This window comes from Ursus maritimus, unplaced genomic scaffold (assembly GCF_017311325.1).
Source record: "Ursus maritimus isolate PB19 unplaced genomic scaffold, ASM1731132v1 scaffold_14, whole genome shotgun sequence".
NCBI lineage: Eukaryota > Metazoa > Chordata > Mammalia > Carnivora > Ursidae > Ursus > Ursus maritimus.
The window spans coordinates 2698705-2725062 of NW_024423786.1; the positions used below are offsets into that span (position 1 = coordinate 2698705).

The 26358-nt window shown below is 42.5% G+C and overlaps 1 protein-coding gene and 1 pseudogene across 2 annotated transcripts in view; both read left to right on the forward strand.

Annotated features, from left to right (window-relative positions):
- Nucleotides 1–26358, forward strand: part of RAB7A (RAB7A, member RAS oncogene family) — a 76850-nt gene that overhangs the window by 15813 nt on the left and 34679 nt on the right. The window contains exon 2 of one of the 2 annotated variants that reach the window (XM_008697817.2): nucleotides 23711–23813. The exons of the other annotated variant lie outside the window; for it this stretch is intronic. The gene's annotated coding sequence lies outside the window, so the exon portion shown is untranslated. The remainder of the gene's footprint in view (nucleotides 1–23710; nucleotides 23814–26358) is intronic. 2 annotated transcript variants of the gene reach the window in all.
- LOC103669620 lies at nucleotides 1574–7858 on the forward strand (annotated as a pseudogene).

Sequence of the window (26358 nt, forward strand, 5' to 3'; positions counted from 1 at the left end):
GATTTCTGGAGTGAGAGCTAAGTAATTTACCTATATGAAGCATTCTGTCCTTCCTTGCATATGCTTTCAGAAAGATACTTCTTTTAATACAAAGGAAGCTAAATATTTTAGCGAATATTCAAGTCCCTAATGTATTCTGAGCACAGAGTTAGAAGTATTAACTCCAGCTGTACCTTCAGAACACTGGACAGTTGTACCCAGAGTAAAGACTCTTGAAGTAAATTCTATGCCATACTCCCAGTCAACCACTTCTTAACACTACATACTACTTCTTGTATTTTGAATGGTATTTAAGCCCAGGAGCCACTAGTTTGATATTTTAAGTCCATGCTATTAGATTATCTTTGCCTTCTGCCACATATCAGTTCCTTTCCTGTGATGGTCTTCTGTGGTCACAAGAGATTTAAGAAAGAAGGAATGACTCATCCTGATCCTTTACCAAAACTAGAAAACAAATCATACTTAGGTCCAAAAAATACGCATGTACCTGGCATTTTCTACTGAGAGAATTAGCAGTGATTCAAGGGCTTGAATGAGTTTGGTCAAGGTCTGAAAATTGGACTAGTTCACTGATGTTTAAATTAAAAGACTGTGGACTGCAGTAATGTCACACAAAAAGACTGAGTGGGAAGCTTTAGAGGTCAGTCCCTCTACCAAGTCAGCCATTGACCTGGAAAGAGTATTTGGAATCAACTATCTTGGAACTCTGGAACCTGATTGGATGGAGATGTGCTTCATGAAGGGATAGACTGCTGATCTTTTGTGAGTGCTGTGCTCACAAATGGACAATTCCAGCTCTCAGCAAACAACAATCAGCAATCCCTGAGGTACAGGAGAGTGAGATTTCCAGGATACCACATTATAATACTCAGAATGTTCATTTCTCAACAAGAAAAAAATATGAAACGTATAAAGAAAGAGGAAAGTGTGGCCCATTCACAGGAAAAAAAAAAAGAATTGGACAGAAGCCATCTCAGAGGAAGCTTAGACATTGGAATTATAAGTTAAAGGCATTAAATCAGGGCACCTGGGTGGCTGAGCATCCAACTCTTGATTTTGGCTCCAGTCATTATCCTGGGGTTGTGGGCTCAAGCCCCATTTTGGGCTCCGTATTCAGCAAGGGGTCTGCTGCTCTCTCTCCCTCTCCCATTCCCCTGCTTGCCCAAGCTTTCTCTATCTCCCTAAAATAAACCTTGTTTTTTTTTTTTTTAAAAAAAAAGGCATTAAATCAACTGTGTTAAATATACTCAATGAGCTAAGGGAAATCATGGACAAAGAACTAAAGGCAATTGAGAATACAATGTCTGCACAAAATGAGACCATCAAGAAAGAAATTAAAAGAAGGTAACAAATTCTGGAACAGAAAAAGCAGCACAGTAACCGAAATGAAAGTTGTTGTTTTTTTTTTCTTTTTCTTTTTTTAAGATTTATTTATTTATTTTAGAGAGGGAGAGAGAATCTCAAGCAGATTCCCTGCTGAGCAGGGAGCCCAACACAAGGCTCAGTCTCACAACCCTGAGATCATGACCTGAGCCAAAATCAAGTCAGACACTCAACCGACTGAGCTAGCCAGATGCCCCTGAAACGAAATTTATTAGAGGGGTTTGCCAGCAAATGTGAGCAGACAGAAGAAAAGATCAGCAAGCTGAAGGTAAGACCATCAAAGTTATTCAGCCTGAGGAACAGAAAGAGAAAAATTTGAAAAGTGAACACAGCCTGAGGGACCTGCAGGACATCCTCAAGCATGCCATATGCAGTTCATAGGAGCTCCAGAAGGAGAATGTATAGAGAGGAACAAAACATTTGTGAAAATCTAATGGCCAAAAACTTCCAGAATTTAATGAATTTACACATCTAAGAAGGCTTAATGAACTCTAAGGAGGATAAACTCAAGAAATCTACACCAAGACACATTACAGTCAAGTTGTAACTTGAATTTGCAAAGCAACAACTTGAAAGCAAGAGAATCAACTTGTCATATATAAGGGTTTCTAAATAAGATTTTAACAGTTGATTTCTCATCAGAAATCATGGATTTCAGGGGTACCTGGGTGGCTCAGTCATGTAGCCTCTGCCTTCGGTTCAGCTCATGATCCTGGGGTCCTGGGATCCAGGCCTGCGTCGGGCTCCCTGCTCAGTGGGGGGTCTGCTTCTCCCTGCTCAGTGGGGGGTCTGCTTCTCCCTCTGACCCTCCACCCTGCTCAGGCTCTCTCTGTCTCTCAAATAAATAAAATCTTTAAAAAAAAAAAGTCATGGATGCCTGAAAGACAGTAAAGATGACATATTTTAAAGTCCTGAAAGGGGGGAAGAAAAACCTTATCAACTAAGAATTCTGTATCTGGCAGAACTGTCCTTCGAGAATGAAGGAGAAATTGAGATATTTCTAGATGAACAAAAGTTGAGGGTATTCATTACCATTACTCCTGCCCCATGGGAAATGCTAAAGAGAGTTTTTCAGTCTGAAGTGAAAAGACACTAGACACTAATTCAAAGCCGTAAGAAGAAATAATACTGGTATAGGTAACTATAAAAGTCAATATTCTCTTTTATTTTGTCCTTTTAAAAAATTATTATTTATTTATTTTTGAGAGTGCGCTCCCGCGTGCATGCGCGGCCACAAGCGGGGAGCAGCAGGCAGAGGGAGAAGCAGGCCTGACTGAGGCCTGCTGAGGAGGGAGCCGGACGTGGGCTTAATCCCAGGACCCTGGGATCATGACCTGAGCCGAAGGCAGACGCTTAACCGAGTTACCCAGTGCCTGTTTGGTCCTTTTTTAAATACATGATTTAAAAGACAGCTTCTTCCTCTGCCCCTCCCCACCACTTGTGCCTTTTCTCTCTCTCTCTCTCTCTCTCTCTCTCTCAAATGAGTAAGTAAAATATTTTTTAAATAAATGACAGAAGCATGAAAGTTTTCAGTTTGTCATAACAGGCACACAACACACACAGATGTAATCTGTGATAACAACATAAAGGAGAAAGGACAGATTGGAACAGAGTATAAACTATTGAACTAAATTGATATTATTTAAACTAGATTATTATAAATTTAAGATGTTGATTGTAATCCCCAAGGTAACTACTAAGAAAATATAAATATACAGAAGAGGAAAGAAGAGGGAACCAAAATGATACATAAAAATTACATTAGGGGCTCCTGGGTGGCTCAGACAGTTAAGCATCCGCCTTCGGCTCAGGTCCTGAACTCAGGGTCCTGGGATCAAGCCCCATGTCTGGCTTCCGGCTTAGCAAGGAGTCTGCTTCTCCCTCTCCCTCCACCCCTCTCCCCACTTGCATGCACATGCACATTCTCTCTCTCTCTCTCAAATAAATAAAATCTTTTTTAAAAATTACATTAAAATTCAACTAAATACCCAAAAAATCAGTAAATGAAGAACTGGACAATGGGAATATAGACATGCAGAAAACACGGTACATGGCAGAAGTAAATCTTTCCTTATCAGTAATAACCAAGCCCTCTTCCCTAAGCATCTTGCACACACAGCGTGTACTTCTTACATTGCTCCCATCTGCAGCTGTTTGTGCCTAGTCTCTGGCTGATCTGTATTGTGTTGTCAGGCTCGCTGGAGCTCAGCATCTTCTTTCTCTTCATTTAAAATTCAGGGAGTGCAGCTCGACTTCCCCATGGTCTTTGATTTGATTTCTGCCTTGGCCATCCACCATGAGAGATTAAATGGGCTTCACTCTATTTTGTTTGCCTTTCTGATTCTTGCTGGGAAGCTTAAAACAGAAGTGTCTCTAAGTTGAGGAACCCAGCCATCACCGTTGGCCCTGGCTGTGACCAGAGGGAGAGGTTTGGGTGGTACCATCAGGCTGCCTGGTTTGCAGAGGATTTCCTTTTAAGGACACACATTGACGACAGTTGGTTTCCTTTGGTGCTGGGGGTGGAGGAGGAGGCCCCAGGGCCACTGCTAGGGGGCTGAGCTGGGGATGGTGGTCCTTGACTCCAGACTGGGTGGGGGACTGGCAGGCACTGTGGCCTTCTACTCTGAGTCCTCGTGCTCCTCCAGCCACTGTTTTTCTGCCTTGAAGAACCAGGTGGGAATAGCAGGCTTTTACTGCATTGTTAGGTATCTGCTGAACTTTCTAGGTTGGGGAAAGAATGCAGCTGTTAGGGCCTGCAGAAGGGGAGAAGGGAGTTACTATGAGGGGGGTGGCCCTTCACCTTGAGTTTCTTGAGCTTGGGATTACCCAGTATGATGGGTGGCCATCACATTTGTCATACCTCCATGCTGTTCATAAGCCCTGGATCTGGTCCCACCCATAGCCCATGTTCATCATCACCTTGGGCACCCTGGGGGTCCTTATTGTCATGAAGCACTCTGTGTAAGATCTGAGTTTCTTCTCCTTGCCCATTCTCATCCATGGATCCCTCATAATATTTTCTAACGTTCCTCTATCACTGGGGTTGAGGGCCATCAATTTTCTCGAGGTTTTCACATTCAAGAGATAAGAATATTGGAATGTGGTATTGCCCCCTCAGGATCTGCTTCCATAGCTCCCTGAAGTCCTCTCCCACAAAAGGCAGGGACACCAGTGACCATGGTGACAATGATTACTGTGCTTCACACATCCACTGTAGTGGATTGTTGTAATTGCCGGGGGGAGGTGGAAGGGCGGAGGGAGAGGGAAAGAGAATCTTTTTTTTTTTTTTTTTAAAGATTTTATTTATTTATTCGACAGAGATAGAGACAGCCAGCGAGAGAGGGAACACAAGCAGGGGGAGTGGGAGAGGAAGAAGCAGGCTCATAGCAGAGGAGCCTGATGTGGGGCTCGATCCCATAACGCCAGGATCACGCCCTGAGCCAAAGGCAGACGCTTAACCGCTGTGCCACCCAGGCGCCCCATGGGAAAGAGAATCTTAAGCAGACTCCATGCTTGGGCAATGTGGGGCTCGATCTTACAGCCCTAAGATCATGACCTGAGCTGAAATCAAGAGTTGGACACACTTAGCCAGCCGACTGAGCCACCCAGGTGACCTTGGATCATTGTACTTTTGGCACAGGAAGGATTCTGGGGTAGTATAAGGGAGGCTGTTACAGTAGGTGTTCTGCTTATGGCCAGTGGTGAACTCGTTGCTGAGGCCAAAGTCTGTAATTTTTACATTTCACCTGAGTGTCACAAAGTAGGTTCTCTGGCTTCAGGTCCCTGTGTATTATACCATTCTGGTGGCAGTACTACGCAGTGGATACTAGCTGCTGGAATTGCCTCTGGCCTCTTTCTCTGTCATGTGGCCATGGTCCATTGTAAATAACCAAACATGTCTCCACTGACACACTCCGAGACAAGGAATAGTGCTTCCTCAGTGTCAGTCACCTCAGCTTTACAGTATTGGTGTGATTCAAGGCCTTTGTGCTGTGTGCTTCATAGAAAAGTCCCTGGAAACTGGAGGCGCTCTGCTGACTCTTCCTAATGACCTTCACGGCCTCTGTCCCAGTCAGGATGTGCTGGGCCAGCCTCACCATTGGCGAAGTTACCCTGATCAGTGGTCTGGAGGAGCTCGTAGTCGTAGATACGGGTAATTTGTTAGAGATGGCTGCAGCGCCCTGCTGCATGGTGATCTGCTAACCGTGCTAATTGGCAATGCTGATGTGCTAACGACATTAATACTGATGATATAAAACAATAATTATGCTTACTAACTGCTAATAAAAGAATTTAAAAAAGAAAAATGAGAAAAGACAATGAAGAAAAATAAGAAAATAGAACAAAGAAAAATAAGAAAAAGGAAAATAGAAAAAAATGGGAAAAGTAAAAGAATGGAGAATAAAGAAAAAAGAAACAAGATGGAAAGAAAAAAAGGAGAAAACAACCTGTCAGGTTACCAAAGTCCATCGGGTCACCAAAAATCAGCCTTCTGAGCTATAAGAACTAAAAACCTAGGGCCAGCCAGGGGCCCAAATGGGTGTTTGTAATTCCATCACAATGGTGCAGGGCAAGGAATGGACTGATAATGGCTGGGATAGTCTACAATGGTTTTCTCACTTTTTGGTCTTTAGACATTTTGCTCCCCCCCCCTTAAGATTTATTTATTTATTTATTTATTTATTTGAGAGAGAGGGGAGAGAAGGTGCGAGAGAATCTGAAGCAGACTCCCTGCTGAGCAGGGAGCCCAGTGCAGGGCTCAGTTTCAACCCTGAGATCATGACCTGAGTTGAAATCAAGAGTCAGAAACTTAACTAACTGAGCCACCCAGGTACCTGCTCTTTTTTTTTTTTTTTTTTTTTTTTCCTTAAGGAACTCCAAAAAGCTTTTTGTTTAGGCGGATTATTAGAGTAATGTTACTTTATTGAAAATTAAAATCTGTGGTGCTTCAATGGGCTTTTCCTTTCTAGTTTGGAAATCTAATAATTTCTGGCATTAAAGACCTCAGTGTTTACACTTAGAGTATTCATTTCCTTTTGCTTAAAGTGTGGTCTCAAAGTGATGATACAAGTCTGTTGGCATCACAACACTATAGGAAAGGGTTGCATACAACACAGTAAGGTACTTTATTAACATCTGTAAAGCGGAGGGATAATGACAAAGAAAATAGCTATAGAATACACACAAAAGGAAATGAGAAGGGAATTAAAGTGTTTTACTACATAAAAATCGGTTGAACACAAAAGAAGATAGTCGTGCCAAATAAGAAAAAAGCTATGCGGCCTATAGAACACAAAGTGTCACCAAAGTGACAGAAATAAGTCCTTCCTTATCAGTAATTTTTTTAAATATAAATGCATTAAACTCCAAAAAGACAGATTGGCAGATTGGATAGAAAAACCTGATCCAACTATTTATTTACAGGAGACTCAGTTTAGATCCAAAGACACAAAATATTTTAATTATGAAAGAGTGAGAAAAGATAATTCACATAAATAGTAACCAAAAGAGAGCTGGGGTGGCCGTACTGAGATGAGTGAAGATAGATTTTAAATCAAAAAAATTTTGTAAGAAGACAAAATAATGGTAAACGTTTACACATCTAATGACAGGTCATCAAATTATATGAGGCAGCCCTTCCCTTTGTAGCCATGGCTGAAGCACCAGTGGCCAAAATGAAGTTCAGCCCTTTGTGGCTTCTGACCGGAGCAAGAACCGTGAACGGCGTTTCGGTGCACCTTCCCATGTTCGCAGGAAGATCATATTTTCCCCTCTTTCCAAAGAGCTGAGACAGAAGTAAAACGTACGATCCATGTCCATCTTTCTGAAAGGATGATGAAGTGCAGATTGCACGAGGGCACTACGAAGGTCAGCAAATTGGCAGAGTAGCCCAGGTTTACGGGAAGAAGTACGTCATCTACACCGAACGAGTACAGTGAGAGAAGGTGAATGGCACAGCTGTCCATGTGGGCATTCACTCTAGCAAGGTGGTTACCACTAGACTAAAACTGGACAAAGACCGCCAAAAGATGCTTGAACATAAAGCCAAGTCTTGCCAAGTAGGAAAGGGAAAGGGCATATATATAAGGAAGAAACAATTGAGAAGATGCAGAAGTAGAGTAATCTTTCTTTTTTTTTTTAAGATTTTATTTATTTATTTGACAGAGAGAGAGACAGCCAGCGAGAGAGGGAACACAAGCAGGGGGAGTGGGAGTGGAAGAAGCAGGCTCATAGCGGAGGGGTCTGATGCGGGGCTCCATCCCAGAATGCCGGGATCATACCCTGAGCCAAAGGCAGACACTTAACGACTGAGCCACCCAGGCGCCCCAGGAGTAATCTTATATGCAACTTTAAGTAAAAACTGTTAAGGGGCGCCTGGTGGTCATTCGGTTGTCTGCCTCTGGCTCACGTCATGATCCCAGGACCATGGATTGAGTCCCTGAGCAGGGAGCCTGCTTCTCCCTCTCCCTCTGCCACTCCCCCTGCTTATGTCTCTCTCTGTCAAATAAATAGATAAAATCTTAAAAATAATAATAATAAGTAAAAACTGTTAAAATGAAAAAAAATACATGAGGCAAAAATTGACAGAACTGAAGGGAGAGAGAATTTTACAATGATATTCGAGAGTGGGTAGAATCAGAGAAGAGAGAAGTGAGGAAATAGAGAACTTGAATAACAATAACCCAACCAGATCTAACAGACACATACAGGACCCCACCCAATAACAGCACGTTCATTCTTCTCAAGTGCACAGGGGACCTTCTCTAGGACACACCTGGTCTTAGGCCACAATTTAAAGCTCAGTAGCAAGATAGATATCATATAGAATTTCTTTTCTGACCACCACAAGATGAAGTTAGAAATCCGTAACAGGAGGAAAACTGGAAAATTCACAAATTTGTGGATGTTAAACAACACACTCTTAAAGAACCAGTGGGGCCAAAGATAAAATCAAAAGGGACGTTTTTAGGGGCGCCTGGGTGGCACAGGGGTTAAGCGTCTGTCTTCAGCTCAGGGCGTGATCCCGGCGTTATGGGATCGAGCCCCACATCAGGCTCCTCCGCTATGAGCCTGTTTCTTCCTCTCCCACTCCCCCTGCTTGTGTTCCCTCTCTCGCTGGCTGTCTCTATCTCTGTCAAATAAATAAATAAAATATTTTTTTAAAAAGGGACGTTTTTAAATACTTAGAGATGAGTAAAATGAAAACACAATATACTAAAACTTAAGGGCCACAATGAAGAAGCACTAAGTGGGAAATTCACAGCGATAGATGCTAACATTGAAAAAAAAGAAACGTCTCTTTTAAGATTTTATTTATGTATTTGAGAGGGAGTGCACACAAGCGGGTGGGTAGGTAGAGAGGGAGGAGACGGAGAGAATCTCAGGTAGACCCCAGGCTGAGCACAGAGCCCCATTCAGGGCTCAGTCTCACAACCCTGACAATTAACGAGCTAAGCCGAAACCAAGAGTCAGATGCTTAACCAACTGAGCCATCCAGGTGCCCCAAGAAGAAACATCTCTAATCAACAACCTAACTTTACTTCCTAAGGGATTAGAAAAAGAACAAACCAAACCCAAAGCTAGTAGAAGGAAAGGGAATAATAAAGATCAGAGCAGACAGACTTCCCACTGGGTTGACTAAGAAAAAAATAACTCCTATTTCTAAAAATCAGAAATGAACTTTGTGGGGATGTTGCTACCAATTCTACAGGGGAAAAAAAAGGATTATAAGAGAGTCCTGTGAACACTTGTACACCAACAGATTTAATAAACTGGATGAAATTAATAAGTTCCTGGAAACACAGACTACCAAAACTGACTCAATAAAAATCATACTTGTTGTCAAGTAAGGAGATCAAATCAGTTGCTCAAAACCTACTGACAGAGAAAACCCTGGACCTGATGTCTTCAATGGTGAATGCTAACATTTAAAGAACTAACACCGATTCTCACATTCTTGCCAGAAATCAAAGAGGGGGGAACACTTACTGTATCATTCTACGAGCCAACATTGCTCTGATACCAAGGCCAGGCAAACGCTACAAAAAAAGTTAAACTACAGGTTGGTAGCCCTTATAAACAATGATTCAAAAATCTTGAATAAAATACCGGCAAATCAAATTAAGCAGCCTATTAAAAGGATTATACACCACGAGCAAGTGGGATTTTTTTCCCCTAGAATGCTAGGATGATTGCACATCGAAAAAGTGATCAGTATAGTACACCACATTAACAGAATGAAAGGAACAAGAAAAACGCATGATCATCTCGATGCAGAAAAAGCCTTTGACAAAATTCAGCAGCCTTTCATGACTCCAAACACCAGGAATAGAAGACAGTGACTTCAACATAACAAAAGCCATGTTATGAAAAGCACCCAGTGAACATCATAGTGGTAAAAGACTTCTAGCTCTTCCTCTGATGTAGTTCAGGGACAAGGCAAGGATGCCCACTGCCACCACTTGTATTCGTAACAGTACTGGAAGTTCTAACCAGAGCAGTTTGGCCAGAAAAATAAAAGACATCCAAATGGGAAAGGTAAGGAGTAAAATTATCTGTGTTGCAGGTGACATGATCTTATATGTGTAGAATATCTAAAGATTTCATACTAAAAAATAAAAACCTTATGTTAAAGCTAATAAACTAATTCAGCAAAGTTTCAGGATAGAAAGTGAACATGCAAAAACCAGTTGCTTTTCTATATACTAACAGTGGACTGTCCAAAGAGGAAACCGAGAAAAGAGTTCCACTTAAAATAGCATCAGAAAAAAGCAAAATTAGCTTGGTAGGGAAGACAGACACCATCTGATTTCACTCATATATGGCATCTAGGAAATGAAACAAATGAGAAAAGGAAAAAAAAAAGAGAGAGAGAGAAACCAAAAAACAGACTGTTAACTATAGAGAACACACTGATGGTTACCAGAGGGGAGGTGGGCAGGGGGATTGGCGAAACTGGTGATGGAGATGAAGGGGCTCACTTGTGATGAGCACTGGATGATGTATGGACGTGTTAATTCACTGTATTGTACGCCTGGAACTAATGTAACACTGCGTGTTAACTATACTGGATTTAAAATTTTAAAAACTGATTTTAAAGAATTAACTAGGTGTGTGAAAGATGTAAACTGAAAACTTCTAAAACTGCTGGAAAAAATTAAAGAAGATATAAAAAGACACGTCACGTTTTGGGGTTAGAAAAATCAATTTTATTAGGATGACATTACTACCCAAAGCCATCTACAGATTCAGTGCAATCTCTATTAAAATTTCAATGACTGTTTTTTGCAGAAATAGAAAAATGCATCCTAAAAATTCATACAGAAAATCATGGGACCCTGAATAGTGAAAACAATCTTGAAAGCTCAAAACAAAGTTGAAGTTTCCCACTTCGTGATTTTCAAAACTTACTGCAAAGCTGTAATAATCAAAACATTGTGGTACTGGCATAAGGATACATGTGTAGATCAGTGGAATATAGAGCCCAGAAATTGACCTTCATATAGGATCAGTTGAACTTCCACAAAGATGCTAAGTCCATTTAGTGGTAAAAGGGCAGTGTCTTCAATAAATGGTAATAGTACTGGGAAAACATCTGCCTGCAAAAGAATGAGCTTGACCTATCACCATGTACAAAAATTAGATCAAAACCAGACTTAAATCTATATAGTTAAAACTATGAAATTCTTAGAAGAAAACATAGGGGAAAAATTATGACATTGGATTTGACAGTGATTTTGTGGATATGACACTGAAAGCACAGGCAACAACAGGAAAAAACAGGTAAATTGGACTTCATCAAAATTAAAAACTGTGCTTCAAGGGACAGTATCAAGAGAGTAAAGACAGTCCTCAGAATGAGAGAAAATACCTGTATATCATACATCGGGTAAGGGATTCATACTCAGAATATGTAAGAACTCCTACGACTCAACAACATAAAACACGATTCAAAATGGGCACAAGACCTGGATAGACCTTTCTTCAAAGAAGATATGCAAATGGCTAATTCGTACACAGAAAAATGCATATCATTAGTCATTAGGGAAATACAAATTAAACCAACAGTGAGATACCACTTCACACTGACTATGATGGCTGTTACTTAAAAGGGGTGAGGGGTACCTGGGTGGCTCAGTCAGTTAAGCGTTAGCGTCTGCGGCTGCCTCTGCCTCCCGCTCAAATCGTGATCCCAGAATTCTGGGATCAAGGCCTGCGTTGAGCCCAGCAGGGAGTCAGATTCTCCCTCTGCCACTCCCCCTGCTTGTGCTTGCTCGTGCGCACGCTCTCTCTCTCTCTCTCTCTCTCTCTCTCTCTGTCAAATCAAACAAACACATGTTGGTGAGGATCTGGAGAAATTGGAACTCTTGTGTATTGCTGCTAAGAAGCTGAAACAGTGCTGGCGCTGTGGAAAGCAGTTTGGTTGTTCCTTAAAAGTTTAAACAGAGTTACTGTATGTCTTGGCAAACCCACTTTTAGGTATATACCCAAAAGATTTAAAATTAGGATCTCAAAACAGATACTGATACACTGTTGTTCATAGCAGAATTACTCAGAGTCAAAAAAAGGAACAACCCACATCATCAGCAGATAAAAGAATAAGCAAAATACACTGGATGTTAACTAACTTGAATTTAAATAATATTAATTAAAAAGGATAAGCAGGATGTGTTGTTTACCCGCAACGGCATATTATTCACCATATAAAAGAATGAAGTTCTTTTTTTTTTTAAGATTTTATTTGTTTGACAGAGAGAGCACAAGCAGGGAGAGCAGCAGGCAGAGGGAGAGGGAGAAGCAGGCTCCCTACTGAGCAGGGAGCCCGACGAGGGGCTCGATCCCAGGACACTGGGATCATGACCCGAGCTGAAGGCAGACGCTTAATGACTGAGCCCCCCAGGCACCCCAAGAATGAAGTCCGGATGCTTGCTACAATGTAGACGATCCTTGAAAACATCATGCTAAGATAGGCCGCACATGATACAAATACTGTATGATCCCACTCCCAGGAGCTGTTTAAAGAAGGAAAATTCATAGACAGAAAGTAGAATAGGGATTACTAAGAGCTGGGGGAGCAGGACCTGGGAAATCATTGCTTAATCTGTGTGGAGTTTCTGTTTGCTGTGATGAAAGAAAGTTCTGGAAATAGGTGGTGATGCCGCACCACAGTGTGATGCTCTTACAAATGAGGAAATTAAGATCGGTGCCTTCACTCCATACAAACGCGTCTTAACCGACAGGCCTGACGGGGAAATGTGATTTCATAAACCATATATTACCAGCTCGTAGTGTAGTGTGGTGGAGAAGCATGTGCAGTTATGGAATATGGAGTGTTCATCCCTCTTCCTTTTTGTTACGGTAGTTTTGTGTCTGCACCTTTAATTCGTATTTAGCAACGGTGTCTCGAAGCAGGCTGTGCACTGATGATCCAGTTTGGCAGACGGACCTTTATTTTGCCAGAGTCTTAACAACTAGCACAGCTTCAGTCCCGTTAAACCTTCTCTTCAGTAACTTTTGAAATAGAAGCAAAGTGTTGTGAAACTTTTGACATTTCTGTTCGTTTAGCATTTCCTTTTCAGCCTAAAGAGATGGGCCTGTGCTTAAGCATTACAGTTCCTCATTTTACCTGAAACCTCAAGTGGGTGAGCTTCTGTTAGTTTTTCATATCTAGCCCTGGCCTGGTGGTTAATTGTATGTGGCAGCTTGACCGGGGAGGGGATGCCCAGTTATTTAGTTAAAGCATTACTCTGGATATATCTGTGAGGGTCTCTCTGGAAGAGATTAACGTTTGAATCTGTAGACTGTGCAAAACAGATTTCCCTCATCCAATTGTTAAGAGTCCTGAGTAGAACAAAAAGCTTCAACAAGAGAGAATTCACTCCGTTTGGAGGTTTTCTCGTGCCTTCAGGCTCAGACTGGATCTTATACCATTGGCTCTCCTGGTTGTCAGGCCCTCAGACTGCAGATCTTGGGACTTCTTGGCCTCCATATGTATATATGTATGATCCTGTATGTATTTATGAGATCTTATACATTGTTACATGTGTAAATCTTATGTATATGAAGTTTATTTTTAACAACATATTTTAAATCTCATTTGAAGGTAATTGGCAAAATATGAGCTTATATATGGGGCCAAAGAGCCGTTAGGTTCTCTTCCTCCATCTTAGTGGTTCTCTTGGTTCTGTTTCTTTGAACAACCCTGACTAATAAACTTGGCATTAAGAATAGAGTCACTCTTTCCTAAGGACAGATCCCAGAGCATCCTTATACTGATCCTTTACATACCTCTGTTTCTCAGATACTTTTTTTTTTTCCTTAAGGTTTTACTTATTATTTGACAGAGAAAGAGCAAGCACAAGCAGGGGGAGAAGGAGAAACAGGTTCCCCACTGAGCAGGGAGCCCAGGACCCTGGGATCATGACCTGAACCAAAGGCAGACACTTAATCGACTGAGCCACCCAGGCGTCCCATGTTTCTCAGATACTTCTTGCAGGTCAAAGAACTAGTATCTGGTTTGTGAACAGCCGGATGCACTCTGGCAGAAAGTCAGCTTAGTCACCTAACCAACAGGCTTTTGATGGTTAAGCCTTTGAGTAAAAGTGAGGAAGTTCATCCAGCAACCATAACAGAAGTGAGATGTAGAAATGAAAGGATGGGTGGCTCTGAGGTGACTGAGAGCTACAGGAAAGCACTCAGTTTCTAGGTTGACAGACTCAAAAACATTTTGAACTAGTGGTAACTGAAATCTTTAAATCTAATCCTCTTTGGGGGGGGGGGGCGCAAGGCAAGATCACGTCATTCCCTACGGTCAGTCCCATAGTGACTTCGGGTAAGTCATGTATCTGTGTAAAGTGTTTTATTGTTTACAAAGCTCCTTTACCTGTTTATTTGCACATAGAATCCTCCCTACGACCCTAAGAGTTGGCCAGGAAGTCTATCTTACAAGTGAGGAAGAAAATTAAATTGTAGATGTGAGAATTTGTTTATAAAGCTAAGGAGGTTAAAATGGTAAATTTTAGGGGCGCCTGGGTGGCGCAGTTGTTAAGCGTCTGCCTTCGGCTCAGGGCGTGATCCTGGCGTTCCGGGATCGAGCCCCACATCAGGCTCCTCCGCTGGGAGCCTGCTTCTTCCTCTCCCACTTCCCCTGCTTGTGTTCCCTCTCTCGCTGGCTATGTCTAATAAATAAATAAATCTTTAAAAAAAAAAAGCAAATTTTATGTTAATGCATATTTTACCACAGTAAGTCATAATATAAATTATAATGCAGTAAGAATGCTTTCTTTAACTTTATGCTAGTAAATTTGAAAACCTCTTGGGGTGAGGATACTTCTGGAAATATTGAGCTAAAAAGGATGGGGCAGTTTATTCTAGGCTACAGTTAGGTTTTGTTGTGTGAAAGATTAAAGATGAAAAAAGGGTAAGGGGAAGGGACAAGGGAAGGAAAAAAAAAGGAAACTTAAGGGTTTCGCTCACCCTTCCCCAAGAATTAGAATGTTTACCAGTATTCATTCCCTTTCAGGCCCTTCTTCCCCAACACAGTAAACTAAGCAAACCATGTTAATGTATTCTTTATTACAAACCTCTCCCATTCTTAACTTTCTGAAGTCTTACCACACCTGCAACCCTCTAAAACAAACAAACAAAACAGGAGGGAATAACATAATGATGCGAAGGATTACTTAAATCTGAATTAGCAGTGAGGGCCTTCTTGCCTGGGGAGCAGGACTGACAGCTGGTTCAGCACACCCTGAACTACTTCAGAAGGTTTGGTTTCCGCATGTGGACATTCCCTGACAGGTCTAACAGCCCATGGTGAAGTTGGGGGATCTTCAGGACGCCTGGGTGGCTCAATCGTTAAGCGTCTGCCTTCGGCTCAGGGCGTGATCCCGGCGTTCTGGGATCGAGCCCCACATCAGGCTTCTCCGCTAGGAGCCTGCTTCTTCCTCTCCCACTCCCCCTGCTTGTGTTCCCTCTCTCACTGGCTGTCTCTATCTCTGTCAAATAAATAAATAAAATCTTTAAAAAAAAAAGTTGGGGGATCTTGGGGATTCAGTATCAGAAACTCTTTAACCACGGCACCTGGGTGGCTCGGTCAGTTAAGCAACTGCCTTCGGCTCAGATCATGGAGTCCTGGGATCGAGTCCTGCATCAGGCTCCCTGCTCAGTGGGGAGTCTGTTTCTCCCTCTGCCCCTCACCCCTGTTCACACACTCTTTCTCTCAAATAAATAAATATTTTTTAAAAAGAAACAAAGTAAATTCACCCCTAAATGCTCAGGTCTTTTCATCTAGCATGTGGTCCCTTCCCCCTCCCTCCTTTTATGTCATTACCTTTAACTTTGAAAAGATTGAGCCACTTGTCGTAACAGAATGTTCCACATTTTGGATTTGGCAGGTCGCATCCTTTGATATTTAATATGTTCCTCTACCCCTGATATTTCTTGTGCAGCTTGGGTAAATTTAGGTTATATGTCTTTGATGAGAATGTTTCATAATGTCTGATTGTCCCACTATTAGTGAAGATAAGTTTAATCACTATATTGAGATGGTCACAGCTGCGTATGGCTCTTCCTTCCCAGCCTCTGTGATGAGAAGTGATCTGTGAGGTGCTGTTCTGGTGACATGTAGATCTTTAGTTCCCCACCCACCTTTCACCTGTGGCACTAGCATCATTGATGATCTTGACCTAAACCTTTCATTTTCATTAAGGGTTGCAAAATGATTTTTTTCTATTTCAGTCATTCCTTCTGTATTTCTTCTTTCTTTTTCTTTTCTTTTTTTCTTTTTTTTTAAAGTAGGCTCCAAGCCCTATGTGGGGCTTGACCTCACAACCCTGAGATCATGACCTGAGCCAAAATCAGGAGTCAGACACTCAACTGACTGAGCCACCCAGGGGCCCCTCAAAACTTAACTTGTTAAACAGCTAGTTCAGGTTCTGTCCTCTGGAGTAATGCAATTTGGCAAACATTTATTTGTTATATACTGAGGCTGCTGTTTTTGAGTGTCTGTATTCAATGGAGCACATCAGTGTTAATGTTAATTTTTTGCATGTGTAGGTAGAGAGGCCAACTGAAGACAGAGATTTGTTCAGTTTAGGAGGCATTATTTTTAAGTGTTTTTCGAGTTGGGTTAGGGAAGGTAGGTGGGAGAAAGGGCAGGAGGGCTATTCCAGTTAAAAGCAGTGTCACAGGCAGAGTCAGAAGTAGAAAAGTGTAGGGCACTGAAAAGGAACTGAGTTTGGCAAAGTGAGAAAGTTGTGGCTAAGAGAGCTGTTTCTTTCCGGGGATGGGAACAGTGTGTGCAGTCCAGGCTGTCTCTGCACGACTCATCACTCACGTGGACTGGCGGGGAAGAATTACCAGAAGGATACTGGAGAGAATCTTAGGGAATTCATTTCCAGCCAGCTTAATGGGAGGGGGAAGGTTGTCATCTCTGTGGAACACCTCCTGGGTTCTCATCTCTCCCGTTTTGATTTCTTCAGGTTCCCTAAGGGTCCAAATGATTTTGCTTACTCAGAGCTTGTTCTCTGTGCATCACCAGATGTTGGTACACAGTTAGGTGGTTTCCTCTTTTTCGGCTCTTGTGAATATTGACGCTGTGAACATTTGTGTTCAGGTTTTTGTGTGGATGTATGTTTCATTTCATTTCTCTTGAGTTCATCTCTAGGCATGGAATTGCTGGGTCATAAGGTGACTCTGTGTTTACCTTTCTGAGGGACTACCGGACTTTGCAGAGGGCTGCACCAGTTCACCTTGGCCCAGCAGTGTATGGGATTCCAGTTTCTCCACATGCTCACCAGCACTTGTTACCCTCCGTCCTTTTGATTATAGTCATCCTAGTGGGTATAAAGCGGGTTCTTCTTTTCTTTCAACTTCCAACTGGGTCTGACTTCCCTGACACCATCTGTTGCTGCAGTTCTTGTGCCTAGTGTGTGGCACTGCTTAACCACGCTGCATGGTGGCATTCAGCTTCCATTGAGAATCTTGAGTGGTTCAGCCCCCACTGTGGATTGACTTTCTCTTCAGTCAGTTGTTTGCCTCTAGTCTAATCAGGAGTCGCTGGGTTTGAGTCATGGTACAACAGAGATGCTCCTTATAGGAGCTGGGCCTGGAAAAGTACGGACAGGCAGGTTACAATAGAAGGGGAAGTTGCATGTGGCAAGCAAATAGATCAGAAGGGAGCTGGGGCCATGCCGGGGAGGGCTGGAAGAGTTAGCCCGAGGAGCTCTGACTGTGGTAGTTAACACTGTGTGTTTATAGCAAAGCAGGCTAAATAGAGCAGGGCGACTCTGAAGCTGAGGAAATAAAGAGGCAGGAAGTAATGAGGATTCAAACTGGGGTTGTGCAGATGGAAAAAGAGGGTTGGGGAAGATTAGTTACGGGTAGGACTAGACCAGATGTAATGGGTAGGGTAGAGGAACATAGGAAATAGTTTTGAGTCTGAGAGCAGGAGAGAATATTCCCCTTGGGCAGATTTGGGTGGGTGGAAGGTTTCTGTATGCAATGTGACTCTAGGTGCTAACAGAACACGTGACAAACGTGTGTGCAGCAGAACATTGAGAAAAGCCCAAACCGGAACCCAGATTTGACATCCTGAATGAAATAGGAAGTGCAGCATCGCAAGATCACTGCTTCTTCCACGTCATCCCCTCAAATTTCTGCAGATAGCCTCTGATTACCTTCTCTTTTTTATAGAACAGCTTAATTGAGGTATAATTGCCGTATAGTAAACTGTACGTGTTTATACTCTCCATGTTGAGTTTTGATGTATGCATGTGTCTGTGAAACAATCAAGATGATGAACGAATCCGTTACCCCAAAAGTCTCCCAGTGCCCCTTTATAAATCCTCCTTCCTGCCTACTGCCCCTTCCTTACCCATCCCCAGGCAACCACTGACTTACTTTCTAGTGTGCATTTCTGGTATTTCATTTAAGTGGAATCTGTGTATGTACTTTATGGATATGCACATACTGTGGATGTACTTTTGGGGGAGAGGTGTCTGACTGCTGTCACTCAACAGCATTATTTTGAGATTCGTCCATGTTAAATGTATGAGTAGTTCATTCCTGTTTATAGCCAAATGGTATTCCATTATATAGATGGGTCACAATTCTCCATTCTCCAGTTTGATGGATATTTGCTTCCAGTTTTTGGCTATTACAAATAAACCTGCTATGAACATTTGTGTACAAGTCTGTCTGGGCATATGCTTTCATTTCTCTTGGGTAGATACTTAGGAGGGGAATCATTAAGTCATCCTTTCAAGGTTCGTTTTAGTACTTTTTTTTTTTTTAAGATTTTATTTATTTGTCAGAAAGAGAGAGAGCAGCAGGCAGAGGGGGAAGCAGGCTCCCTGCCGAGCAACGACCCTGGGACCCCAGGACCCTGGGATCATGATCTGAGCCAAAGGCAGACACTTAACCGACTGAGCCACCCGGGCATCCCATGTTTTAGTGCTTTTTAGTATATTCACAAGATTATGCAACCAACACAACTATTTCATTCCAGAACATATTGTCATCACCCCAAAATGTATGTTTAATTTTTAAAATGGTTTTTCTGTCTTACATTCCCACCAGCAATACTGCTCCACGTCCTCCAATTGTTCCATATCTTCACCAGCACTTGGTGTCGTCATTAAAAATTTTTTTTTAGCCATTCAAGCAGGTTGGTAGTTTAAGCTTATGGTTTTTGCATTTCCCTAATGAGTAATAATGTGGCTCATCTTTTCACATGTTTATTCATCTTTGGTGAAGTATCTGGTTAATCTTTTGCTTATTTATTTTATTGAGCTGTTTGTTTTCTTGCTGAATTTTAGAGTTCTAAGTCTGTTGTCAGATATGTGATTTGCACATATTTTCTCCATCTTTGTCTTCCCATTGTATTAACATTGTATTAACAGTGGGAAGGAGTTCTTAATCCTGATAAAGTCCAGTTTGTCAGTCCTTCTATACATTGTGCTTTTGGTGTGATACCTAGGAAATCTGCCTAGGTATTTCTGACATTTCTGACAATCTTGAAATACGACTAGATTTTAAACTAAGCTAGGGTCTCAGTTAGGTACCCAGGGGGCATTTACATTTATCATATGTGTCCCTCACTGGATACACTGGAGAGTCAGAAATTGTAGGGGTAATAGATAAGCCAGTTATCAAAGTAGTCCGTTGTTCATCACCTGTCAGTTATGTGAGCATGCCTGTACTTAGCCAGCTCTGGAATGATGCAGGGCTCCTCATTCCCGTCTGTCTCCCAAGTTTTCTGACCTAGCTCTTCCTGCTGTCAAATGAATGCCTAAAGAAAAAGAATATTAACTTCAGAAAAATAAAATTTGGAAGGCAAATCCCCTATCTTTCTCTTCCTAAAAAAAATCCAAGTACAAATGACTTTATTTTTTTACATAACTAAAACAAATAATTACAGTACTCCTCTTTTCCATGAAATATTTGAGAGCTTTGTGGTTTTAAAGAGTTCCCCGAGGGGCGCCTGGGTGGCACAGCGGTTAAACGTCTGCCTTCGGCTCAGGGCGTGATCCCAGCATTATGGGATCGAGCCCCACGTCAGGCTCCTCCACTGGGAGCCTGCTTCTTCCTCTCCCACTCCCCCTGCTTGTGTTCCCTCTCTCGCTGGCTGTCTCTATCTCTGTCAAATAAATAAATAAAATCTTAAAAAAAAAAAAAAAAAAAAAGAGTTCCCCGAGCCTGGGCTTTTCTCTCTCTGGAGTCTTCCACCTCTGGGTGTGGCTGGACTCCCTTTGTAAAAGGTGCAGTTGCAGAGCCCATTAGAATCCTGAAGGTATGAGGACCTCCATTCTCCTCTGGCCCATGCCTTGCTTTGCTAGAGAAGGAATCCTGTTGTGCTTGAGATGAGGAAGCTTTTGATCAATTGCTCCTACATACACTTTTTTCCTAAGCCTCTCGTGTTCTTGCTCCTGTCACCTAGATGTTCCCAGTTTTCAGGTCTTTGAGTTCTTCCTTCCCTTTCTAGCCATGTTTCCTCTCTTACCTCCTTAATTCCTAAGGAGACCTCAATTTGATTGAACACTTAATCTATTCTTATTGGCCATTAGTTTGTTCCGGCTCCATTGTTGTAGATCGTACACTGGCATACGCGTCCTGGCTGAGGCATATTGGTATCCCTGAGGGCTGTATTTTGCTTATTGTAGAAGATCCTTTCTTGATTGGACTCTTGCTGCTGTTTTTCTTATCCTTAAATGTTAAGAAAGGATATATTTTTGTTAAGATTTATTTATTAGAGAGAGAGAACACACACACACACACACACACACACACACACACACACACTGGTGCTGGAGGGGGAGCAGCAGGCAGAGGGAGAGAGAATCTCACGCAGACTCCTACTAAGCGTGGAGCCCGATGTTGGATTCGATCCCATGGCCCTGAGACCATGACCTGAGCCAAAATCACAAGTTGGATGGCTTAACCGACTGAGCCGCCTAGGCACCCCAAGAAAGGATATGTTTTAATTTTAAGTTCTATATTTGGAAAATGTCCTCAGCCGTGGGGCTCATCTCAACAAGAAGAGTGAAGACTAAAATATGTTCTGTAATTGCAGCGGTTGAAGGACTGAATGGAGAATGTTGTACTGGGTTAATAAGGGAATCACCCGATTTTACCAGGAACCAGTAGTAGCTCCAGAAATTCAAGAGGTGGGGAGATACTGAGCTTAATAGTAATGAGCTAACCACCACGTAATGGTAATGTATCAGGCATTGGTGTCTCTGGTTCCTTTACATCTTCATTCTCATTCTTCACAGAAGCACAAGAAGATAAAACTATCCACTTTTAACAGATTTAGGAATTCACTATAAAAGGTCCAAGGAGGACAGATTATTTACCTCAATTTGCCCAACTAGTAAGTTTCAGAGCCCTGGTGTGAACCAGAGCCTCTTGGACCCCACAGGCCTTGGTTGTCTATTATCCTAGTTTGCATCTGAATAAGGTTGTCTATTATCCTATTCTGCATCTGAATAAGGAGCAGATCTGAGCTGCTTTGGGGGAAGAGTATTGAGAACACTACTGAAGCCAACCATTCCCGCCAACCTTTATATGACCAGTTTTGGATTATTAGGAATCGCATCACTCCTCACATTCTCTCCTTAAGAGTATTGCTTTTTGCCTCTGAAAATAGACCAAACACACTTAAAAGCTCTGTTAGAAATGTTAGCTGTTAGGGGCGCCTGGGTGGCACAGCGGTTAAGCGCCTGCCTTCGGCTCAGGGCGTGATCCCGGCGTTATGGGATCGAGCCCCACGTCAGGCTCTTCCGCTATGAGCCTGCTTCTTCCTCTCCCACTCCCCCTGCTTGTGTTCCCTCTCTCGCTGGCTGTCTCTGTCAAATAAATAAATAAAAATCTTTAAAAAAAAAAAAAAAAGAAAGAAATGTTAGCTGTTAAATCTATGATCCTTTTCAAGAAAAGGTAAGATCATGACTGTCATTTAAATATAAAATGAACACGTCAAAGATTTTAACTCATTAATTGAAGAAAATGGGGATAATGTTACAACCAAAGAATACAAAGAACAGATGTTAAGTGTAGGTCAGTAAAGTTGAAAGGAACATGCACATGAACATAAAACTGGCTCTTCTACAGGAGAGAGAGAATTCTCCAGCTAGAATTCATTTGCATATCCACAGTCAGGGTTCTCTACAACTTATAGTTGGGTCACAGGCAACGGAAGGCTAGAGTCAACACAAAAGGAAGTGCTCTAGATTTAGTGTCTAAATAATGTGTAGTTTCCCCCTGGAGACATCCCATGCTGCTTTTAATTTCAAGTTTGCTTACAGAAGATCAGAATCTAATACTGTTCTACTTTCTTTTCTTTCATATTCAGGTTTTTAAATAGTTGCTTAAAAATGGTTTGGGTAGTGAGGCTTTCTGAATTTAAGTCCCAGTGATTACATATTAGGCTTAATCTGTTCATGTATTTTGTAGACATGATTTGAAATATCTTTTTTTAATTTTTTTTTTAAAGATTTTATTTATTAGAGCAAGCCAGAGGGAGAGCATAAGGGGAGGGGCAGAGGCAGAAGCAGACTCCCCACTTAGCAGGGAGTCCAATGCCGGGCTCAGTCCCAGGACTCCAGAATAATGCCCTGAGATGCTCAACCGACTGAGCCACCCAGATGCCCCTTAAAGCTGATGTACTTAAAAGCATTTTCTACTTTGAGTATCTATTCTGAGGATGATAGCTACTGAGCTTCAGCCCTTCAGACAAGTTGTCAGACTTGCAGTACTCCTGCATTCCTAGCATCTGACTTGAAGAAAGAATCAAGGGTTTAGAAGTCTGTAGAACCTTAAACTCTGTAAGAGTGCTGCTCTAACTTGTATTTTCCTTAGAGTTAACTTCCCTCCCTCCTTCTAATATCAGAGAGAGAAATGCTATATAGCCACAGTTTTTTATTCCTTTTATCTATTAAAAAGAAAATTCAACTGAGTAAATTTTAAAGATCTTAACTGGCTTTATTCAAGAAGTCATGAGTAAGGCGGCATCCCATCTAGCAGAGAAGGGAACTCCAAGGAACTGTACAAGATGAAAAGACTTTTATAGGCAGAAGAGAGTGGGACAGGGAAGTTATACTAGTAATGAGTGGATTGGTTGTGAGAAGATCACTTTCCTGTGGGGGACGGCAGGGGTCTGTCAGGCAGATTACCTCACCAGTGTTGACCAGGTAATTCCTGACTGACTGGTTTAAGATTCCATTTCTGGGAGAGGCCAGAACTGTAATTATGTCTCAATTTGGTGATGCTGGGCTTAGCATAAGTGACTTCATTTTGTGCCTTTTGGCTTGTGTTTTTCAACAGATCTTATTCTTTGGAGAGGTGGGATTGGTGTGGTATGGTGATGAAAAAGTTAAAATGGAAGTTTACTTTTTCAGAGAAACTGGAACACCTTTGGAACTAAAGGGCTCTTAGATATCCTGAAGACCCAGCAGCCATTGAGAGTCCTTATAACCTTCAGTTAAATGTGTGAGGGGTGGGCTGCCACGCAGGGAGAGCTCTGATTGGGGTGTGTCCATTGGAGAATAGCAGGAATGCTAGAGTGGAGAGAAGGTACGAATGCAGCCTCGACATGTGTAGTGTGCCATGATTTCTGGCCACAGCTCATGTTAAGATGGGGACTGGCAGACTGCCTGGCTTTAGTGAGACTCTTCACCTCACCCTCATTTGAATAGTGTCTTGGTCAGTTCTGGTGGAATCTGCCTGCCATTAGTCTCCACCCTTCCTCTACTGGGAGGGAAAAGGATACATTTGCTTTCCAGCTGATATAACTCACCCTGCCTCTTTGACTTCTTTCCTTCTTTCTTAGTGGCAGTACCGTACAACGTTGCCTAGGCTTCCCTATTTGGGACCTCTGGGTCGTGTGTCCCATGAATGGTGGGAGTTAACTTTTTGGCATCTAACCTGAACAGGTATGATATTACATTTACATTATTTGTTATACTTATTTTAGAGCTTTAAAAAATTCCAATGTCGGGGCATCTGGGTGGCACAGTTGGTTAAGCATCGGACTTGGTTTCAGCTCAGGGCGTGATCTCAGGGTCCTGAGATTGATCCCTGAGTCGGGCTCTGCGCTGAGCACAGTCTGCTTGGGTTTGTCTCTCTCCTACCCCTCCCGCTCGTGTTGTCTCTCTCTCTCTCTATCTCTCTCTCTCTCAAATAATAATTTTTTTTAAGTTCCAGTGTGGAGACAGTTTATCATTTACCAGACTGCATTTCTTTTACTTTGACATCTTGTTTCAGGAAGTGGTTAGGAAGAAATTGTTTCGGAATATAAATCCAGCCATATGAAGCACCTCAGTTCCCCATGGTTCCTATAAATGTACTTGAGAGTACGTTTGTGACTGCCTCACGGAATTGTATACAATAACTAATAGGACCCTCTCCGATCTGATGAAACTGTTTCAACTGTCACTGCCAAAGCTTCCCAGCTTCTCAGAGAACGATTTTAAGATTTGATTGATGTTTCATCATTTCACCTTATTCAGGCAGGGAATCTGTAAGAGCTATTCCGGTTGATCAGTGCCCTCAGTTTCCGGTCCTTAGTGTTCCTTATGTTATTGACAGTATTGCATGTTTTGATTTGAACGTTCCTTTGCTCCTGTACTCACTTCTTTCCTTGTAGGCCAGTGAATGTGAAACCATTAACTGAACCTCCACTTTAATGGGTTGCAGAGAACCTAGTATAGTGTTTGCGCACCCCTGGCCTGCCAAGACAAATGGCTGCAGGTATTTTGAAGTAGTTATGGTGCAGTGTCATCCTGCTGTAGTATCTAATGAAAAATTCAGACGTTAAGTAGCATCTAAAGTTAGCAGTTGGGACGCCTGGGTGGCTCAGTCGGTTAAGTGTCTGCCCTCAGCTCAGGTTGTGATCCTGGGGTCCTGGGGTCAATTCCCGCCTACATCAGGCTCTGCTCAGCAGGGAGTCTGCTTCTGCCTCTGCACCTTCACCTGCTTGCGCTCGCTCTCTTGCTCTCTGACAAATAAATAAATAAAATCTTAAAAAAAAATAAAGTTTGTTGTTAAAGAACCAGTATTTTTATTGTGTTATCAAGAATGAAAGAAGATGGGGCACCTGGGTGGCTCAGTCGGTGAAGTGTCTGCCTTCAGCTCAGGTCACGATCCCAGGGCCCCGAGATGGAGCCTTGCATGGGGCTCCCTGCTCAGTGGGGAGCCTGCTTCTGCTTCTCCCTCTTCCTCTCCCTGTGCCCTTCCCCACTCATGCACACGCAGGCTCACTCCCTCTCACTCTCTGTATCTCAAATAAATAACTTCTTTAAAAAAAAAAAAAAGAATGAAAGAAGACAGAAGTTAAGCTGGTAATGAAACAAAGAATGGCCATAAATTGAGATGTTCAGTTGAACATCTCCTAGTGAAATATTCCAGAATTGTTTAGACCTGCACTGTACGATAAAACTTCTGTGATAATGGAAATGTTCCTTATCCACACTGTCCAGTATGGTAGGTGCCAGCCACAGGTGGCTGTCAGGCGCTTAAAATGTAGGTAGTGTGGCTGAGGAACTGTATTTGACTTCATTTAGTTTCATTTAAATAGCCACCTGTGCTTAGTCACCACCGTACAGTATATGTACACCGTCCAAGCAGTAGTTTACTGAGCCCTCATGTGGAGCACACGCGGTTGGAATTGGAGATTCAGGGATGGAGGAGAGACTGCCTTCAAGGAGAACTTTCCTCGTCCTCTGTCCCCCTTTGGGTGGCAGGCAGATGTGCAGCAAGTCACGGTTCAGTGTGATGAAAGGGGGCCCTGGGACCCAGATGCTTTGGAGTGTGGGGAGTGGTGTCCAGAAAGACAGGCTCTCCAGATCGCCTAGACGTTGCCCTCTCCCAGATGAGCAGCCTCCTGGTACAGGAAGGGGGTGGGACCCTGGGGGAGGAGTGGCAAGCACACCCGAGATACAGGGCATATGGGGGTAGAAATGATGCGTGTTCTAGAGAAATAGCATAAGGCTAGACTAGATACCTACCTCGCATGGTTGTCCAGAGTTCCCGTGGCAGGCTGGGCTTTAGCTCTTGGCGCCAGTTCCAGCCTTGGTGGATTCATGCTGTCGGGCCCTGTGGGCATCCCAGCTGTCTTGGCCCCAGACACCTCCTCTTGTTCCCTCTGGTGGTTCGACTGCTCCTCAGACCTGACCCTTCATTTTTTTTTTTTTTTTTAATGATTTTTTATTATATTATGTTAGTCACCGTACAGTACATCCCCGGTTTCCGATGTAAGGCTCATGATTCATTAGTTGTGTATAACACCCAGTGCACCATGCAATACGTGCCCTCTTTACTACCCATCACCGGTCTATCCCATTCCCCCACCCCCCAGGAAAGACTTTTATTTTTATTTATTTATTTTTAAAGATTTTATTTATTTATTTGACAGAGAGAGAGACAACTGACGAGAGAGGGGACACAAGCAGGGGCAGTGGGAGAGGAAGAAGCAGGGTC